A 21,433-nucleotide genomic window follows, 5' to 3' on the forward strand; every position below is an offset into this window, starting at 1 on the left:
AAAGCCCCAGACAGTGAAACAAGCAGAATCGTAATACAGCACAGTTATATTTGTTACAGGTTAGTCTATCAAAGATAGCCACATTTACCCACATGGGAAATTCTCGCTCCACTGAATGCAAGCAAGAGAAGCATGCCTGCTGGTAACCATGGTGACCACACCGCATTTCTCAGAGCGACACAGGAGAAGCTTTTGTCAGACAATTTCATGTACTCACACTCACACACACACAGAGACGCACAGGGGCAATAGATACCATGCAACTATCAGCAGCACATGAAATCGATTTTTGTTGTGATCGCCTTTGTGGAACTAAGCTGATCACTTGAAGCACAAATAAACAAGCTCTCAACACTTGTAGTTGCCTTCAACTGCCCACATTCACAAGTACCCATGTACACACACACACACATACACACACACACATGTGTAATGGCTAACAGCAGTGTTTGAGTTGTTGGGATGGTGACAAATTAACAGGAAAAGAGTAGTGGGAAAAAATTAGATTTTTGTGGGAGATATTTAATCTCTTTCACACATGGCACCAGATGACAGTACACAAACAGACACACTCTGACATCACACACACACATATACACATTGGGCAATCTCTCAGAATAGGACAAAACATTCAGTGATTGAACATAGAAGAATTTATTAACCATCTACCCTTGCTTGGGTAACAAAAGTGACTTTATGTATTCATGCAGAAAAATGTGACTTAGCGAGTCACGTTGTACTATCTTATGTTTGAGTGGCATTTTCTACGCACCTCAGAAACATACAAACAAAGCAACTCTTCAGCAATGTCGACGAAGACATACACAGACAAGTACACATATGCAAACACAGAGACACACACACATACACCAAATCCCGGGTGATAACTGGCCGAGGAATGTCTTTGTTTGATATTTGCAGAGGATTCACAGAGAGAGAGAGAGATCGGCCAGGAATGAGTTTGGATAACCAGCATTAAGAGAAGGGATTAATGCCTCTCAAACACGCTGTCGACAAACGGGCTTCTCAAAGGCTCATCTGACTAAAATCTGATTGAGGCGCTAAAAGAAGGTCGAACTGTAGGAAATTGGCTCTGGTGGAAAGTAATAAAGTACATTTGTTTAAATTCTGTAACTGCATTGAGTTGCATGTTCTTAACTTCTCTACATATTATGTTACTTTGTACTTTACTAACCGCTAGTTATTAGTTATCTTTCAGATTCAATATGTTATACTAAACATACATTAGGATTATTTTATTCAACACAATGCACATATTAAACTAACCAATAGGATTATAAATAGCTCCACCTTAATCAAATCCAGTATTACTGTATATAATTTGGAATAATGCAATATAATATATTGATACTGGATTACGAAAGGAATATTAAGGACATATTGAGTAGTGAGTCAGTTTATGCTGTTATCACTTAAGTATTTTTAAATTGTGGTATTGCTAATTTGCATAAAATAACAATGACTTCTTCCAATCGTGGAGAATTATGGGACTAGAACCTTTGCTAATAGACCAAAATCTAATGATAACAGAAACAAATATTACAAATAATAATCATGATAGTGTGTGTTACTTGCATGTTGCACTTGTATGGTGCAGCATACTGTGCAGTCTGCCACCTTATTCTTTATATGCAGTAGAAACAAAGACGAAGTGAGATAGAGGAATAGTATGAGAAAGATTTAACGATGTAAGGATTAGGACTGTAGCAGCTTTGATAATCTTGTTCTGCCAAGTGTCCATCTTTTGTTGCATCTTTGGGGAGATGGATATCAAGCACTGAACAATCCCAGCAGGTCCTGTTACATAGACAGATATGTCTCTGACTCCTCCCCTGTGTATCTGTGTATCTGTGCATCTGTGCATCTGTGCATCTGTGCATCTGTGTCTGGGCTGTTGGGCTGACCTGGCTGTAAAGTGCTACGTGCTCTTATAGCTGTCATTTATTTGCATTAATGCACGGGTGCTGTTTAAAAAAAATGGTGTTTGCCTGTGTGTATTCATTTATCCTGTTGATTGTCTATAGAACCTCTATCGGAAACGTCATGCTCATGAATAATCGTATTAAAGTCAGCGGCCCCAACAGTCCAGTGCATCAATGACTACAAGTTCCATCTACATTACAAAAACTGTACTCATGTAAATGGATGTGTACTTCTGCCTCATATCTTTAAAACCAGGGATGGTCAGCCTGACTGGGCTTCAATATAAAAAACTAAGACAAAGTAGTCACAGAAACCTGCGTTCCTTTGATCAAGTAAAAATAAACAAAGTAAAATACATGGATTATATCAATAACAAGTATTCAGCATTCATAGATTCGGTTGTGCTTATTAATTAACTATCCATGTAAAAAACATTGCTCTGAAAGACCAAGACCGTGAGAGACACAATACCTCAAGGTCTGCTCTCTTGCTCTCTCTCCTTTTATTTGCTGCAGAGCTTTCACCAGGTCGCTATGGTAACTTAGGTTTCCTGCCAAAATCCCTTCCAATGCACCAGATTTGACATTCCATCTTTTCCATCTCCATTTCCTCCTCTCCTTCTTCTGTCCATCAGTCTGTCTTGCAATCCGGTTCTCACCTCTCTGTGACTCGCCTGGTTGTCAAGAAGTGGATCAGCAATTCATCTTAAACTCCAGCTGACATCAGTAGAGCTCAGACAGCTCTCACTGCTCATCTCCCTCAACCTTACACCTACTATCTCTCAAAGTCAATGGGCTGTTTGTTTGCTTGTTGACTCTTAGTTGTGAGACTAATACTTTTTTTTCAATAAGGAAAATGGTTTCAAGCATAATACGGATTAACAAATCTGAGGGCAATTTATGTTGCATGTGCACATTGTAAAGTAAAAAGAATAGATATAGCTCTCCACTCATGACAAATAAATGGTACCTAACTTTATTCAGAGAAAAGCTGCATTTTACATACAGAATGAACAAATATGCCCGAACATTTCCTTCTCACATCTCATTTGTATTGTTGAGTGAGTGTGTGTGCTTTTAGGGTGTAATTACCTGTGTTAATAGGTGTAATTGTGTCAGATGTTTGGGGATTAGAGCTTCAGTCACAGTTTCATTAGTGAGGTGTTTCTCTTCACTGGTTTTTCAGGGTGAAGGATTCTTGCAGATCTCCAATGGGGAAATCAAACTCTTGGTGCCAAAGCCTCCGTTGAAACCAAGCGACCTTATTAATGCTCTATTCAGTTTATTGGAACTGAATAGTTCAATATTGGAACCGGTGTGTGGCTGCACAGTTAGTGTGGTTCTTTAGAGCATCGCTGTGTCATTTTGACTTCAACAGTAATGGGTACGCATTGTATATCTTTGCAGCTGCTGCAATCTGAATGCAGATACATTGTTTCAGCATGACTAGATTGAGCTACAAAATCTAGCAGAGCAAACACAAAGACATTGAAATTGTCCTCTTTTTGGTTCTCTTCCACTGTGCCTCTGTCTTTTCTTCCCATTGTCTATCAGTGTTGTGGCTGATAAACTCTCTAATTTGTATTGGGAAAATGAGGGCTCTAATCTCTGCTTTTTATAGAAACACATTTGTAAATAACAATAACATTTACAGGGGGGAAAAGCCTTTATGATTCAGCAAGGGAGAACTTGTTTTTTTTTCTTCAGGAATTTTATTCATAACCTTGCTCAAAACTACTATGATTACTATTTTTCTTGACTGTAAACAGAAGAGAATTGAAACGTGAAAGAAATAAAAGAAACTAAATAGAGATGAATCTACAATGAACAGACACCAATTTAACAACAGACTGAAGTTGTGGGGTTGGTCATTTGTGTTGGAATTTTTATTTTAGAGATTTACATATTTTCATGGGATTAGATCCACCAAAGATCTCTGCAACTCTCACATTACCAAGTATAATAAATCCTAGAATAGAATTTGTAAAAGTTATTTAACAGCAGTAAGTTTTCAGTGGAGGTTCTGCTCTGACCTTACTGTCCTTAGCTGTCACTCAGCAACACATGCTGCAGAGGACATTGAGAAGACAGAAACAGACTGAAGGACGCATTTAATAAAAAAACAGGGCAAGCACTGACCTAGACACGCAGCAAAAGTTTCCCCAGAGCATCTGTTCTAAAAAGAAAACTACATCCTGAGGTCAATAGGAAGATGTACAGCCTGATTGCACACACTCATACATGCACACAAGAGGTTACTTTTAATAATCATTCACTTGCAAAGCCTGAACCCTTACAGCAGCCATCATGATTGTGTTGCCATACCCTTACAGACTGTGGCCTGAATTTGGATGTGTAACCTTCATCCCCATTAGGAACCATTCTGCTAACGAGGTCTGGAAAACGACCCTTACATGCAATCCCTGTTCTTCCTTTTCTATTGTAGAGAGGGTACTATGACTCCACAAGGATGAGCCCTTTCTCTCTCTTTCTCAATTCATCTTCCTTTCTCTCACACACACAGACACACAGACACACACACACACACACACACACACACACACACACACACAAATAAGTCAACCAAACTGTTGCCGAGCACTAATTACTCCTCGTATCAGCCTTCCTCTCAGCTTTGACTCTGGCCTCATAGAGCTATTGGCAAAGTGTGTTGGTGTTGAGCCACTGTGAGTTAGGAGAAGAGGAGGCAGAAATCTGCTGCCTCTAAAGGGAATGTCTGGCCCTCTTTGTCTGTCCATTGGCCCCTTCTGGCAAAGCAGAAACGGACCACGAGGGCACAACTTGGGCCCAGATCTGATAAAGAGAAATACATCCAAGAGATGTGCTAGACTTGCTCAAATATGGCTTTCAGTATCTAAAGCTAAGCATTTTGTAAGTCTCTTGATATTTGTTGAATATTTGTTAATATTGAATTGATATAAAACAGACAAATAAATAAAATAAGGCTAATCCATATTAGGGTACGGCCAAAGACCTGTAACTGCGTCAGCACTAAACATCACTGATTCATACATACACACAGGCACACACACAGGTGGTATTTAATTCTGGAATGTTCTGCAGACTTACCCTTGGAGAAAAAAAACTGGAAGGCCAGAAGAGCAGTAATGCATTTCTCTGTTTTCCTTGTTTTTGTCCAACAGCTGAATCGTGATCAGAGTGAGTGTGCTACCAAGGCACAGAGCGGAGAGAAGGAACTGCTCCACACATGAGACACATTTTTCTCACTGTATGCAGAGGGCACGACTTCAAAGACAAACCCTCAGAACTCAGTTTCATCACTGTTAATTAGGTTAGGGCAATTTAGATAAAAACAAAACGCAATAATTAAATCAGAAATGTAATGTAATTGCCCTTGGCATCGTCATATTGCCCCATTTGTTTGTGTTGATGTTCAGTAATCATATTGTTTTATATGTGGTTTTCTGTAATTGTATTTACTCCCCTCAACGTGGGGTTATGTGCACATGTGTGAATGACTCCTGTCTGTCTGTTTCTATGGGTACCTGGATGTACATCCTCTCCCTCCAACAGATCTGATTCTGCCTGTTTACTAATGTCTATGTTGGAGCTAGCAGACAAACCACTCTCTCCTATGTCTGTGGGCAACATCCTCAGGCGCAGATGCAGAGAGACCTTGTTCCACATCTCTGCAGCATGTAAATTGCAGCTCCTCAATCAATGTCCAACTGTGGTTTTTTTCCACCTTGGAGCTCAATCCCAAAGAGGCCAGTTCTTTTTGCATGTAAACAGCAGGTTATAGCTGCAACTGAGTCCTCCATCAGCTTGTTGATAGCTCAGGCTGCCATTCCAGCTCTCACTGATTGTAATGGAGCTACTTAATTGAGTTAACCACTGTTGGGTGCTGGGGGCTGCTATTAAGAGCGCAATGGATGGATGAAAAAGTCAACCATCTAAAAACCAGAGGTTTAGTTATTTGGACATAGGTGAAGTGCTTCGTGTAAAGCTCCATAGTAAAGCTCAATCCTATAATTCAACCCTGTGGCATAAGCAGTCTTTCCATCTCTGTAGACCACAGAGCAGTAAGTCAAGACTGGTGGCTTCAGCAGAGTACCATTACTGTAATATGAAATCACATGAATCTCTCCCACTTACAGGTCTGTAAGTGATAATAATGAACCAATAAAACAAATCCGGTCATAGGTATTAATCTCATTCATCCAGATGGTACAACATCATTTAATTTAATTACCCACTAAATTGGAGCTGCAGAGTTGAAGATGTCTTGAAACTAATCCAACCCTCTCTACCTCTGAATTGAAGAAGCCTGACTGAGTGGATCGTTTAATGTGGATTTAACAAAGCAGTCAGGGACAATCAGCTAGTCCTCATGGTCTTCTGTTATGCACAAGAGGGGAAAGCAGGCAAACAACACCTCACAGCATGTCATAGTTGTCTCAGTGCTAACTATGGACCTTAAGAGGGTTTCAGACACATAAAGCAAACATGTGACTAGAATAGGAGTCACATATAACTACGGAAATCTGCTGCACAGACATTCCACGGAACACAATTCTGAGGAACAGAGGTGAGTAAAAGACCATGGCATACTACAGAGGAGTAACGGAGCACAAGCCCGCCTATTTGCATTACCCAAAGTACAACTGCTTGTTGTACTGGTGTCACGGCCGGGAGTGCAAGCATCTGACTTCACCCTCTTAAGCCCAAAGAGCCAATTAGAGATACAATAAATGCCAAAGACATTTTAGCTTGAGGGAGCACCCTAAATCCTGTTCCCTTCCAGAAGAGGTTGGTGGGCCTGTCTTTATTAGCTCCATGGGTCTCAGAGGGATCTTTGAAATTACTGACATTTAGAGGGCTCCAGTGCCTGACTAAAGTCAAGTAAAGTCATTTTTATTTATAGCCCAAAATCACGATTTGCCTCAGAAGGCTTAACCTTTAGAAATATGTGTTTCAAGGCATAACCCTTGTTTTATTTAAGGGGGTAACATGTTAATGTTATACTACAACTCATGTCACTTGTGCACATGTATCTGCTCCACCATACAACAACATGATCCATGCAAGGAGGCTCTGATTGAGAACATGGCTTTCAATTACAGTTTGAGTGTTTGCAATGACAACAGCCTTGAGTTACCCAATAACAGGTATTCAATGCACATTGCTTTATGATGATCTGGGCGAAATGTATTGCAAGGTTGGTTGCAATATAATTACATACAAAAACTAATCAATGGCTTTATTAAATCTCCTGTTTTATCGACCTACCTGCACAATTATTAGATGTTATGAAACTTCACATCTACTATCAAATATTGAATGAGCGGCTCTGCAAATTCAAAGTTAACACTACAATTACAACTGACAAACAGACTGTCCATAGCGGCCAGAGAGAGTTGCCTTAACATAAAAAAAGAGATGAGGCGAAAAGACACGTGAGGAAAACAGACGTTGAATAAGTCCTTGTAGGTGGAGGGAGAGAGATCAGACACATAAAGTAAGAGAAAGAGACAGCGAGACAAAATGGCGGTGAAAGTGAGAGAGACAGTGAAGCCGGCGGCAAAGTCAACACTTGCATTACAGTGACGATTAGATCAGCAGCAAGGGTGAACCGGAGAGCAGAGACACTAAACACCTCAGAACTCAGCTGAAAGGCTCTGACATGACCTTCACCAATTAACCACTCGTGCTGCCAGGACTCTGCTCACATGAACCTGCAAAACAAACACATGAACCAATGATGTCATGATGAATATTTCAGGGAGGAATAAGTGTGTAGCCATCCATGCCATTTTATAATGATGCATTATATAATGCTACGGTTGATAGATAACCGTGGCATCCATACACTGGTGATTCTGCAAATTGTGATATAATGCAAGATGAAAACATAAATTACCTCTGGTTTTACCTCAATTTATTCACTATATTATAAATTGTTCTCAATTTGAGTAAATTTGATTGACAACTGAGATTAAACTATTTACTTTCAACTATCAGAACACGTGTTGTGCATAGTAAGTACTTGTGATACTTTTAAGTCTGCTTATTTTATGTTTCAAAATCCTGCACTTTTATTGAAACAAGAAATGCATTTTGAATTATGTTTCCTGTATGGTTTGCGTTTGCTTTTGACATATCACAAAAGTGGAATGCCGTGTGGGGAAAAGGTTGGATTGTTGCATGGGTCAAAAAACACAGGGCTTATAGCCAGGAGGAAGTGTGTTTGTTTCCTGTGTTAACAGTGTACTTTTGTTGTCTCAATATAAGCAAGTAGTTTCAATTTTGTAGTCATTTTAAGCCAATACATCTTTTTTGACTGAAAATGTTTTGCCTCTTTTTTTCTAATTTGACAGCATCAACCATGTGTTTTAAATTATTTAAAACTGCGACCGTAATTAATTGAGAGTGCAGGTTAGTTGTGTATGGGAACATCATTTTGTAGCAGACATAGTTGCTGTTTCTATAATCCCCCTTTAATCTCCATGATAAATTATTTAAATTACTAAATAAAAGCCCTAAACTCTAAACCCTGTGAGCTTCTGTGTGGTGTCACATTAAAGACAAGATCGTATCCCGCCTGTTGAGAGGAAAATTATTCAGATACTATCTATTGAAAAAAGAGGCTAAATGTCAATTAAGTCTTTACAAATACATCACGTGATTGTTATTTTTCTACAGCTACAGTGGAAATATTCAGCTGGATACAAATTCAGTGTCAGTGTCTATTTTCTTCTCAAAACAAAAGGTAAACTAAAAAATAACACACACATACACACACATACACACAAACACACAGACAGTTTTTATCTTCCCACAGTGAGTGCCGATAAGTTCAATGACTTCAGTCTTGGTGTTTTTGCAGTTCCCCATCACACATTTGTTAAACCGTAACAGCAGGGAAGGGATTGATGCGTATGACAGAGGAGTCTGACTCTCGCCCCAAAGTGCTCGTCTCATCCTTGATCGGGGTGAGAGACTAACAGCCAATCATCCTTTGTGGTGGCTCCGCTCGTAGGCATCTCTGACAGTATTCACCTGAAGCTCCATGTCCAGAAACAGAAACGTCGTATCAGATGGAGAGATACATATTTCTTTGTGAAGTCTAAATGCTTATTTTCGAGCGCAAACAAATAGATGGTGAAACCTGGGAAGATATTAGATAAAGCCTGTATTGTTATGGCGCTGAAATCTTCTCGAGAGATGAAGAGGTTTTTTATATTTCTCAGCCATCCATTAGTTGTTGTTCGTTTTCTTTTCAAACATGTTTTATAGGTAACTGCTTTGCAACTGGGAATAGTATTGTGTATCTCTATCCCACATTGGGGTCTTAAAATTTCATTCATCAAGGAAATATTCTCAAAGGAAGAGACTGTAATATAGCCAATTGTTCTGCCTTTCACAATTAACAATGACCAATATTAGTTTGGGAGTTAGCAAGTTGGAAAGACATCCTCCCAGGTTTAACTGCAAGATACAGAACGCAAGTTACGTATGTAACTATGGTTCTATGAATCCTGGATGACCGCCGGAGGCGGTGCTTAGCACTGGATATCTTCCGTCTTGCGCATAGCAGGTCGAGTATTAATAACAACAAAGTCACCCGTGACCTCGGATGACCCGCCCACCGGGTATAAGTTCCGGTGTCATCCCGAGATCAGTTCTACGGAATCTTCTCGCGAACTCACGAGATTCCGAGTGACTAAGAACTCTGGCGGTCATCCAGGATTCATAGAACCATAGTTACATACGTAACTTGCGTTCTATTTCATCCTTCCTGACCGCCAGAGGCGGTGCTTAGCACTGGATGACTTATACCAACAGAGTCACGAGGAATCCCAAGGAAACTACCTCATATGACTCAAGCAGAGGATTTGGACCACCTGCAATGCATGGAGGGTGTTCCCGTTCACTCTGTAGTCTCTGGTGAATGTGCGCAACGATGCCCCTGAGGCTGTTGCATACATATGCACCTATATTCCCTACGGGCATACCTCAGGGTCGCCCGTGATGTGGGAACGCCGTTGGTAGAACAACACCCTGCTCTGGATGGCAGAGCACGGACGTTCACCACCTATGCCCAGGCAATGGCCTCCACTATCTAGTGGAACAGGCACTGTTCTGCAGTGGCATAGCCCTTCTTAGATCCACCCTAACTGACTAGTTATGGTGGTCAAGCTGTGCAGGCTGGACAGGCTGGTTGAGACCCAAGCGTGCCAGCACCTTTGGGGAAGCCACTGCTTTAGGCCGCAGTGTGACACCCGAGCCCTCTGAGTTCCCCTCAGACAAGGCTCATTGACCGACAGGGCGTGTAGCTTGCCTACTTGCTCTGCCGCAGTTATGGCAAGGATGAAAGGTCTTTGCCGACGGCAACCACAGCTCTGCCTCTGCCAAGGGAGGCGAGCATAGGGTGTCCAGTACCCCGGGTAAGTCCCTGGAGGAGCCCTCGGGGCTCAGGGATAGTCACTGAGGCCCTCCTTATGAAGAGGGACACCAGCTTGTGGCTGTTCCGCATCATTGTCGGCTTTAGCATGCTGCCCTGAAATGGCAGCTATGTAGTCCTCAGGATAGAGGCAGACATGCCCTTAACTAGAAGGGATGACGGAGGCGTGAGTACCGTGAGGCACGAGGCACCGTACTGGGTCCCTCCGTCCGCTGGTCGGGAAGCGGCTTGGTCTGCACGTCTCGTAGACGGATGGCACTCCGGCATTTAGAATAGTCCTCTGGACTGATTCTGTTCAGCTGCTTCTGCTGTCCTGCGGCCAAGCCCTTTGTTGGGCACGGCCGGGATCGGGATGGCAGGTCCCACCATCTAGCTGTGCTAGGGGTCCCGCATGTCAGCGAGGCACCGTGGCGTCTCACAGCGAAGTCTGTGCAGCCAGGGGAACCAAGTGCTGGCTGGACGCAAGGGGGCCACCAGCAAAATTCGGTGGCCCTGTTCAAAACCCCGAGTAGTTGGCAAGATCAGCGGAAATGTGGGGAACGCCCTGGTTCCGTTCTCCTGGTCGCTACCTCGCCCGACAATTGGTCAGGTGAAGGGTTACCGGAGTAAGAAAAATCAGAAGGGCACGGGAGCTTCGTAGCAGCTCTGCCGCCCTAGGGGCCCCTGGAGGTTTAAGCCAACCCGTGGTTGAGGCGACCAGTAGCCTGAGCGAGAGCGCTCCACTACTTGGGCCGAGGTCCTGTGGAACAGGAGGTAGCTGTCGGATTTAGCGTAGGCTCCGTTAGCCTGAGTGGACACACTCTGCTAGCTATGCACGGCGGCAATGCTACCAAAGTCAACACACACGCTATCCTAATCGCTACAGAGAGCCGGTCGCGCCGGTGTAGCAGCACCGAGCGGACGTGCTCCCGTTAGCACACAGTTAGCAGGAACGAGAGCTCTGCTCCTGTGGGATATGCCGTCATAGGCAACAATTGTATTCGATCTCACCCGATTGAAGCTTCGCGGTGAAGGCGCTCTGGTGAAGACCGAAAAAGACTCGTGCGTTCTCCGGTCCGCCTCGACGGACCGCCGTAGAGAAACGCAACGTCCTCCTCCGAGGAGGAGAGCTCGTCGCAGCCTCTGGAGGGCGACGGATCGCAACTCCGACCATTTGGTCACAAGGCTCCCCGCGACGAGCTGCAGTTAAACTTCAGCCTTAGCTGATGCCTGCTTGCGAGAAGATGAAAAAGAACTGATCTCGGGATGACACCGGAACTTATACCCGGTGGGCGGGTCATCCGAGGTCACGGGTGACTTTGTTGTTATTAATACTCGACCTGCTATGCGCAAGACGGAAGATATCCAGTGCTAAGCACCGCCTCTGGCGGTCAGGAAGGATGAAATAGAACACGCTGTGGTTTGCCCTTCATTTATTTCTCTTTAAAGGAGGTCAATGTGATTTTTAAAATTATTTCTTGCCAAGAGTTATATGAGAATATGTTGTGGCTGTATGCTAGAGATGAACTTACAGCCAATGTTTTATATTTCTATTTGGCGAGGGCATGACCTGCATCTGATTGCTTTACCCGGACATTCTCACTTTAACCATAACCTCACTCCACATGCCAGAACCTAACCAATCCAACCAATAGAGGCAATGCAGGAATGAGTACTGTAAATGTAAATGCCAGACATTTGATGTGTAACTTTCTGAATAACAGCTTGTTGGTCTGCTGTGAGATTAAACAAGCTGTCTGCAGACCTGCTAGTGACTCGAGAGATAGAGTCATGAGTGTTTCTCTCTCTATATCTCCTCAGTGCTTGAGGGAGAATGTCATTAGCACCTCTCCCTGTCTGACAGGGAGTCAAAAGAGGATCTGCCTCTGTTCTGCTGGCATCACATCACTCATCCCTGGCGGCCGTTGTGCTATTGGTTGACCTGATAAGGCCAATCACAAACGTAGAGGTCCCCTATTTCATTTCAGTGGTGGAAGATGTGGCTCAAAAAGAGCCCTTTCTAGAAGGCTGTCACACTCTCAATATTTGCAGGTCCCAGAGATGTACAGATCTAAAGGCTTTTGATCACCTTCATAACTACATCACCAGCCACCGGTGAAAGAGAAAGATGATTAAGTGTTAAAATGACTCGAAGAATTGGGAGACATCTGGACTTGTACTGTATCTATAATTATATAGTTATATATTATTATAATATAAATTATATTATATGAATATATAAACTATTTTAATCCAAAGATGTGAATTTGATTGAACCAGAGTGAAGATAGTTTAAAGGATAACGGATATGATGCATTTGGCATGATTGGTAATTTATTTAAACAGCAGGATACAATCTGACCAGACAGAGATGTATTTCAGAGTAATTATGTAAAAATGGAAAAGCAAGTTCTGAGGTTTAATAGAAGCAAACATTCTTCCGGAAAGTGATATTAAAAACCCATTAAGCCAATGGCTCCTCAAGTACATCACAACAACAACAAAAGACACTATTCAGCCAAACAGTCCGACGGATGTTGTTTTCAAATGGACTGCAGCGCTTTAACACTTCATGTCATCATTCACACGCTGGTGACAGGAGCAACTAACAGACATTAGGAGCCATTAGGGCTAAAGAGTCTTTCCTTAGGACACATAGACTAGCATAGCCGGGAATCGAACCGCCGATCTTCTGATTATAGGACGATCCTGCTCTATCACAGTCACTCTAAGTTTAGCCACCCCCATTTTCAAGCAAATAAAATGATACATTTTAGTTGTAGGCACAGCCAGCTGTTGCAAAATAAGGTGATCATTCATTGCAGTTGTTGGGGCAACAGGGATGAAATATTGTATTGTTGTCAAATTGCCAACAAATATGGTCTCATCAATAAAATATCACAGTAGTCCATCAATTACACTGTGATATACCTTTGTTGTATGATTTCCCTTATCATAGTTGTTCTTCACTGAAAAAAATGGTCAGAGTAAATGTGAGCATTATATCCAGACATCTTAACTACTCTTTGTTGAGAAATGTTCAAGTCTTCCTAACTCTGAGCGTTACACTTCTGACAGTAACAGATGCTACACATCCACCCAGAATTCAGCTATTCAAATACACCAGCCAAGGATTCACAATGCTGGGGTTTAGCATATCCCACAGCACCCTCCCTTCTTATAAACAAAGCACTTAATTTGTACAAAGTATGACAGAAAAAGGCATACCAGACGACCTCACTACTCCACTAGATTCAAACTTACCCAATTAAATGTGTTTTTTATGGATGAATTACACCTGTGTGTTGACACAATATACAGTACAAGGCACAAGCAGACCCACATGCTGTAAAGCAAGACAAGGTTGTCACACTCACCAGTAACATAGTTTGTAAAGTTTGAATACATTTCCCCAGGAGCTTTTACCTGGAACATCAGAATAAAACTCAAGAGAGGCACATTCACTACTCATCCAAGGTGAATAGGAGCACTCACACACTCACACATGCATAGCAGACACACTGATGCAGGAAGGAAGTCCAATCTGTGTGCGAGTGAGTAAGGTGAGGGTTGGAAGAGATAAGTAGGAGGGTGGGTGGATAATGCTTGTGACTCGGCTTTGATGGTCACTGATGCAGCTCCCTACTATAGCAAAGATAGCCTCGTAGTCTCACCTGAGACAACATAACCCCCATCAGGTACAGAGTGACTCTTGTTCGTCAGCTGCGTACAGCTCCGTGCTTGTGTGATAGACCTCAGTGCTCCACCATGCACTCCCGCTAATTGAAACGGATGGAAGAGTTGAGGAGGCTGAGGAGGAGCCACGAGGGCAGTGGTGATGAAAGGAGAAAAGAGACACAGAGCACATCGAGACTATCAGGAGAGGACGAGCAGAGAACCCAATGACTACCTTTTCCACTGCATATAAACAAACAGTATTTAACAACTGCGGCTCCTCAAGCACAATCCTGAAGTCAGAACACTTGTAACCCAAAGCAACATCTTTTTAAGAAATGAAAGTTCATTGAATTGTATCACCACATCTACTGAGCCAAGCTGTGTTGTTTTAATATAAATTGTTTCAATATGTCCAAAAGTAATTGAAGGTTAAATCAAATAGAGCACGGGAGGTTAGCAGCAGACGAGGATGAGCAGGCCTTATCCAATACACTTAAGCTTGTGTTAACCCATAGGAACCCGGACCAATTTCTCCTTCAAGGAAAATTATTGGGGACATAAGACAGACCAATTAGACCACATAACACACTCAAAAAAACGATTCAAGCCCTTCTTAGAGGTGACACATTTAAATATTGTTTGATACATTTAAATAAATCAATTACAAAACGAAGATATTTATATTGAATGGGTGTAACACAAAATGTAGGAATACTTTCATTTATTAGATTTATTTAGGTTACACTCACAAAAACGATTCAAGGCCTTCTTCGAGGTGACACATTTAAATATTGTTTGATACATTTAAATAAATCAATTACAAAAATAGATATTTATATTTAATGGGTGGAACACAAAATGTATGAATTCTTTCATTTATTAGATTTATTTAGGTTAGATGGTGTGCATATCAACTCAAAATAAATGTGTTTCATTGAGGACTACCCTTTGCGCATGCGGCAGCTGAAAATCAGTTGTTTACCAGGTGAAGATACTTTCAGGGCTGTATGGTGGTGCAGTGGCTAGCACTGTCGCCTCAAAGCCAGAGGGCTGTGGGTTCAATTCCCAGTCGGGGCGTTCCTTCTTTGTGGAGTTTGCATATTTTGTTAGTTAGTTAGTTTATATTTTGAGTTGGACAAACACAAATTAATTTAATTTAATGAATATCGTTATTTAATTTTAGATGTATTTGATACAAATGAGTTGGACTAACTTAATTACATTTTATTGCACTGATGTGCTAAATTTGAGTTGGAGTTGCATATAATTATTGGATGGAAAACCTGCCAACAATTTAATTGAGTTCATCCAATGAGTCATTTCTTTGAGTGCACATTTCTGACATTTCAAAATTGTATCAAATATCAGAAATGTTACATATATGTCACATTGGGCTTTAATGGAAAACATGTTGGATTAATAATTTATTTAATATTACATGATTTTTTAGTTTACACTTTTTAAATATACTTAAAATTGAACAATATGAAATATATTAGCTAAATATCATTGAATCAGCCAAATGAACGGAGCACATGATAATTAGATTTGTTACTGTGCATATATGTCACATGAGGTTTTTCGTGTACTTCTCAGGTTAAAGTCCCGATGTGACGTATCTGTCACCGATATTTATCTGATTTGGTTTGTTCACAGTGTTCACAGCAGGTTCAATGTAATAAAGGACCTTTTATGTAAGCATTATAATTCTTAAATGTGTGAATCTTACCTTTAGCAATGAAAAACAAGTTTTTTAACTGTAGCTACCTGTGTCATAACCGGGAGCAGACATCTTGGAAATATTGTTATGGGAACACACAATCACATGACCGGTCACATGTCAACAATATGTTCAGTAGGTGTCACCTAGGGACTTTGTGAGTTAAAATCAAGGATAAAGCTATTTTAGGAACTTTCCAGAATATTTAAAGGAGGTATGACACCACCGGTCTCACCGTGGGTCCTTATGGGTCAAGAAGCTCCCAGTTCAAGTTCTCAGTACGACTTTATGAGGGTAAGTCATGGAGAAACACATTTCCCTCTCTTATAGCGATCCTATCTATTGTACTTCCCTCTGCTTCTGATGACCAATACATCCCTCTGTTCTCATTAGGTTCCTGGCACTGTTTGTATTCATGTCCTTGATTTAATAGTGACTCTTGGATATTACCCAAGATATTTTCATCTTGTATTATTTACCTTTTAATATGTTTTGATCCTGTTGCTTCTTTTTTGGAAATTACTTAAATACTCAAAGACTTGTGGGAAAATATACACGTATGCAGCTCTCTTGACATTGTTGTAATAGCTCTTCCAGTTGATATATGTGCAGGTCTTAGTTATGCTTCAGGAATCTAAGCTTATTATTTTAAATTTTGTCTTGCAAATTAAATTTAAATGTCATGGTAGGTTTGATATGATGTCACATTGGGCTTTCAGGCCTATAACAGCAGCAGACTTTGACTGATTTCAAGAGAAGATATGCACACATGGAAAACATGGAATAAATATTGTGAGGGTAAAGTCACCTCGGTAAACATACCTTGGTATGCAATAGGAGCTGAACCAAACTGTTTATTTAACATTGTGTGGAAACACAAAACAACTTTGGGGTATTAACCAAACAATATGAATTATAATGTAAAATTATATGGTCCAATAATATGGTTATAATTTTACAATCAAAGAGAATACATCTCAGTAAATGCAATGTATCTGTGAGGCAATTCATGTAAGAATATTGTTGAAAAACAGGAAGGTATGAAAATTGGGCATTACTTACAAACAAAAAAAGCAATAACTCAACAACGTCAGTACTCATTCACTCATCTTTTGCTCTGTCCTACCTGAAGAGATGGACCTCAAACAGCAGGAGGAGACAACTGCGGAGTTTCACAAGCAAGTTGACCCTAAGTATACAAGTAAAGAATGATTCTGTCATGAAAAATTAGGAAATTCCAGCCACCATGAAGGAAGACACTGTAACTACTCCTTTGAAAATCTGTAAAGAACTTGAGTCCTTTGCAGCTTTTGAGGCAGAAGCCCAGGAAAATGTGATTGCTGCTCTCGGGCTGTCGACCCAACCACCCTGCCTGTTCCTCTGTGTGTGAATGTGTGTGTGTGTGTGTGTGTGTGTTTGTGTGTGTAGGGGGGGGCGGGTGGGTGTAGGGAGGGTATAGCAGTCTCTCTTTGTTGTCCATGGTAAGAGGATCCTGGCTAGTGAAACAATACCTGGCCATTCAAACAGAGATGAACAGACTGAACTGAGTCACAGTGAGCCGATCTTCGCTAGGATAGACCAGACAGAGGCAGGGGGGACTGAATACCTCCTCTGTGAGAGAAGGAAGGAGGCAAGCCTTTCAGCAACTGGCCAGTCATTAGGTTTCAATGTGTGTTTGTGTGCACATGTTTCATCATGAGTCAGGTTCAAAGGTTCTCTTGGGGAGTTAAAGGGGATGATATGGCTGAGGGGGTCTGACGGACATGGAAGTGGGGCAGATGGAGTAGAACAGATCACTCTTTACCTATGAGTAAACTCTCTCTGTCTGCAGAGGTAATCCACGCCTGTATAAATAATTGAGGATTGCTTGGTGTGTCTGTGTGTGTGCCTGAGAGGAAACTCAGCCTTTGTTTATCTGTAGTTTGCAGTAAATATCTGGACCCTGTATTTTTTTCCGCATTGAAAGTCAGCAAATGTTTCTCTGGTTGGCAAATTACCAGAATTAGAGGGATAAGGATTTCCTTCTTCTAATTAGCACTCTCAAGCTGTGTCAACTTTATCATACAGTCTCTCGCTCTCTAGAGAGAGAGAGAGAAAGGCAGAGCCTGTCACTCATGTCAATGACATTTCTGGGTATTTAACAGTCAATCCCCGTCAGCATGAAATTGATCTCATCTCAAATGGAGCCAAAAGAAACAATTTACATATTCATGGTGAAACGAAACAATGCTGACTAAATCTGATGAGGGTCACCTTCAAGGAAAGTCGGAGCTGGTTTCAACTGATCACTCAGTGCGTTTACATGATGGTATAATTCGAATCTTGCTTTAGTCGGACTATGCTATCTTTTGGGGGATCTGCTGTTATCCCAATATACATGGCAGTGAGTAATTCGAATCATTGGCCGAAAGCATGTCATATCCGATACGATAGGTGGCGCTGTTTTCATTACAACTCGTGGTGATGCAGCCATTTCCGCTTGACCTCTTCACCACCACCAACAACAACCAACAACAACAACATTTCGAGAAAGATGGCGAACAGAGAGCAAGGCGAAGCTACATCCCTCTACTATTCTTCCATGGTGTTAATAGGAGTACAGCGAATGCAAATGGCGCTATTGGCTGAGTTGATAACGGAGAGAAGACGCCGTCGCCGAAGGTACACGGAGAATTTAATTTATCGTCTCTTTCGACTTCCGGGTCACGACATGGGAGGCTGAGGAGGGAGGAGGCCGGCGGGATCTCGAGCATGCGCAAAGACGCAAAGTCCAGTTCCGAATCGAATTCAGAGTTACATGCCGCGAGAGTCGAATTATCAACTGGATCGGACCGAGCTATCCAGGGGTGTTAATCGGACCGAAGTCGGACCGCACATAGTCCGACTAATTTGTTTACATGAAAGACTAAGCCAATAATTCGATTGCATGTAACCGCACTGATTGTCAAGAATGTCCATATCGACAGAGTAAGGCACAGCAGTTAATGTGATGACAAATGTCAGTACAAAGCCAGAATACAAAATGAACATTTTAACATTCTTGGAGCTGTATTATTTGCTCACTCAGCAATTGGGCCGGGCGTTATGTCTAACATCTTCTTTTTCGATATCTGTCATTTCATATCTCAACATTGATATCTATCACGAGATAGCATGCTTTCTGATAATAAATCTGCATTAAATAACCACATGGTAAGCAGATTTTCTGGGAATTGATGTGCTTCTTATTATCAATTTAGACAATGTAAGTCATATTTTAATAGGATTTCATCCTGATATGATTCCATTGACAGATGATAAATCATCATATTGAATTTTCACTCAGCCCTGCTCACCCGGGCTGTATTCAGGAAAGTGTGGTATTAATTGAAATATTATTAGTTCCGAGACGCCCTCAAAAAACCCGATGTATAGCAGCCTGTAGCAGGTCTCACGCCGCTACCCGTGGGTTTCCCCCACCAGCACCAAGGATCAGCCAGGCACCAAGAGGTTTCGCTCAATGACGTTTTATTTCGGCAACACACACAACACCGAGCAGACCGCAACACTGTGCCTCTGCTCACTTCTCCCCTCCCTCCAGCTCTGCTGCCCTTTTATACAAGCAGCATCGGCTGCTGACTGATTGTCAGTCAGAGCAGCTGACTGATTGTCAACCAGCCAGCAGCCGAGGCCAGATTGGGGACAGCTGCCACACAGCCCATGGCCTTTAGCTGCGTCGGCCGGACAAGGGAAACCGGGGCACCCTCCCAGAGCCAGACCCAGGAGGGGAGCTTGCCGGCTAGCGTCTGGTGGCCGGGCCTTCGCCTACGGTGCCCGGTCGGGCTCAGCCCGACGAAATAACATGCAGCAGCTACCCTGTGGACCCATCACCCGCAGGGACACGCATCGGGGTCAGGTGGTATATAGACCAGGCGGCAGGCCGGGCAGGGGGCCTGGGGGGGGCAATTGCGGGCAGCATAGACTAGCTTTAGGGACGTGGGACCTTCCTAGCAAGGAAGGAGTCAGAGCTGGTGCGGGAGGTGTAGCAGTACTAGCTAGATATAGTTGGGCTCACCTCCACGCACAACACTGGCTCTGGAACCAAGCTGCTGGACAGGGCTTGGACTCTGTTCTTTTCTGGAGTTGCCCAGGGTGAGAGGCGCCGGGCGGGAGTGGGGATACTCACAAGCCCCTGGCTGAGCACTGCTGCATTGGACTTTTTCCCCGGAGAACGAGAGGGTCACCTCCCTGCGCCTACGGGTTGCAAGGAGTAAGGCTCTGACTGACTGTGCTTATGCACCAAACTGCAGTTCAGAATATACAGCCTTCTTGGAGTGGGTAGGAGGGGTCCTGGAAAGGGCACCGCCTGCCAACTCCATAGTTCTCCTGGGAGACTTCAACGCTCACGTGGGCAATGACAGAGAAACCTGGGGGGGGGGGGAGATTGGGAGGGGTGGCTTGCCCGATCTGAAACCGAGTGACGTTCTGATATTGGACTTCTGTGCTAGCCACGGTTTGTCCATAACGAACACCATGTTCGAACATAAGGTGGCTCATAAGTGTACCTGGTACCAGAACACATTAAGCCGAAGATCAATGATCGACTTTGTAATCGTATCATCTGATCTGCGGTCGTATGTCTTGGAGACTCGGGTGAAGAGAGTAATAGAGCTGTCAACTGATCACCACCTGGTGGTGAGTTGGATAAAATGGCGGGGGAATCGGCTAGAAATACCTGGCAAGCCCAAACTTGCCAGGTCATGAAATGGGAACGTTTGGTGGAGCACCCTGTCCGGGAGGTCTTCAACTCCCACCTCCGGATGAACTTCTCACACATCCCGACGGAGGTTGGGGACATGGAGTCTGAGTTGACCATGTTCAAAGCCTCTATTTTGTAAGCGGCCGATAGGAGCTATGGTCGGAAGGTCATCGGTGCCCTTCATGGCGGGAACCCGAGAACCCGGTGGTGGACACCGGGGGTTAGGGAAGCCGTCAAGCTGAAGAAGGAGGCCTTCCATGCCTGGTTGGCCCAGGGGCCTCCTGAAGCAGCTGACAGGTATCGACAGGCCAGACTGCTGACCCGGACAGGGGACATCGCCGGACAGTAAACAGAGCACTTTGAGGAACTCCTAAATCCGGCCAACATGTCCTGTCCCCTCTAGTTCGGGCATCTAATTTGGATGCCTCCCGGACACCTCCCTTTAGAGGTTTTCCAGGCACGTACAACTGGGAGGAGACCCTGGGGAAGACCCAGGACACGCTGGAGAGATTGTACCTCCAAGCAGGCCTGGGAATGCCTTGGGAACCCCCAGAATGATCTGGAAAATGTTGCGGGTGAGAGGGAAGTTTGAGTCAGCCTGCCACAACAGACCATTTAAGACATTGTTGTCAGCAAAGTAGATGTTACACTTTCATCTAGGAAAACATGGCTCTAGCCTTTGTGCCCAACACAAAGGAATAAGTGTGTGTGTGTGTGTTTCCGTGTTTGTGTGTGTCAGACAAGTGTCTGGCGGTGACAGTTATTGATCATTCTTGTTGGAAATCAGCACATTTAAACAGACAGGGTTCTTGTACATAAATAAAAGCCCTCTCACCCCAACTGCTCTCAGCTGCTTATAGGGGTTTAGTGGTGAATAGATATGAGTCTGCTGAATTTCAATAAATTCAATTTCAAGTTTACAGTAAGTA

The 21,433-nt window shown here is 42.9% G+C and overlaps 1 protein-coding gene across 1 annotated transcript in view; it reads right to left on the bottom strand.

The window, feature by feature from the left end:
- shank3a (SH3 and multiple ankyrin repeat domains 3a) overlaps positions 1-17,086 on the bottom strand; it is a 175,741-nt gene extending 158,655 nt beyond the window's left edge. Inside the window, exon 1 of the mRNA XM_056416032.1 lies at positions 16,893-17,086. The gene's annotated coding sequence lies outside the window, so the exon portion shown is untranslated. The remainder of the gene's footprint in view (positions 1-16,892) is intronic.
- Between the last annotated feature and the right edge of the window lie 4,347 nt (positions 17,087-21,433).

This window comes from Pseudoliparis swirei, chromosome 6 (genome assembly GCF_029220125.1).
Source record: "Pseudoliparis swirei isolate HS2019 ecotype Mariana Trench chromosome 6, NWPU_hadal_v1, whole genome shotgun sequence".
NCBI lineage: Eukaryota > Metazoa > Chordata > Actinopteri > Perciformes > Liparidae > Pseudoliparis > Pseudoliparis swirei.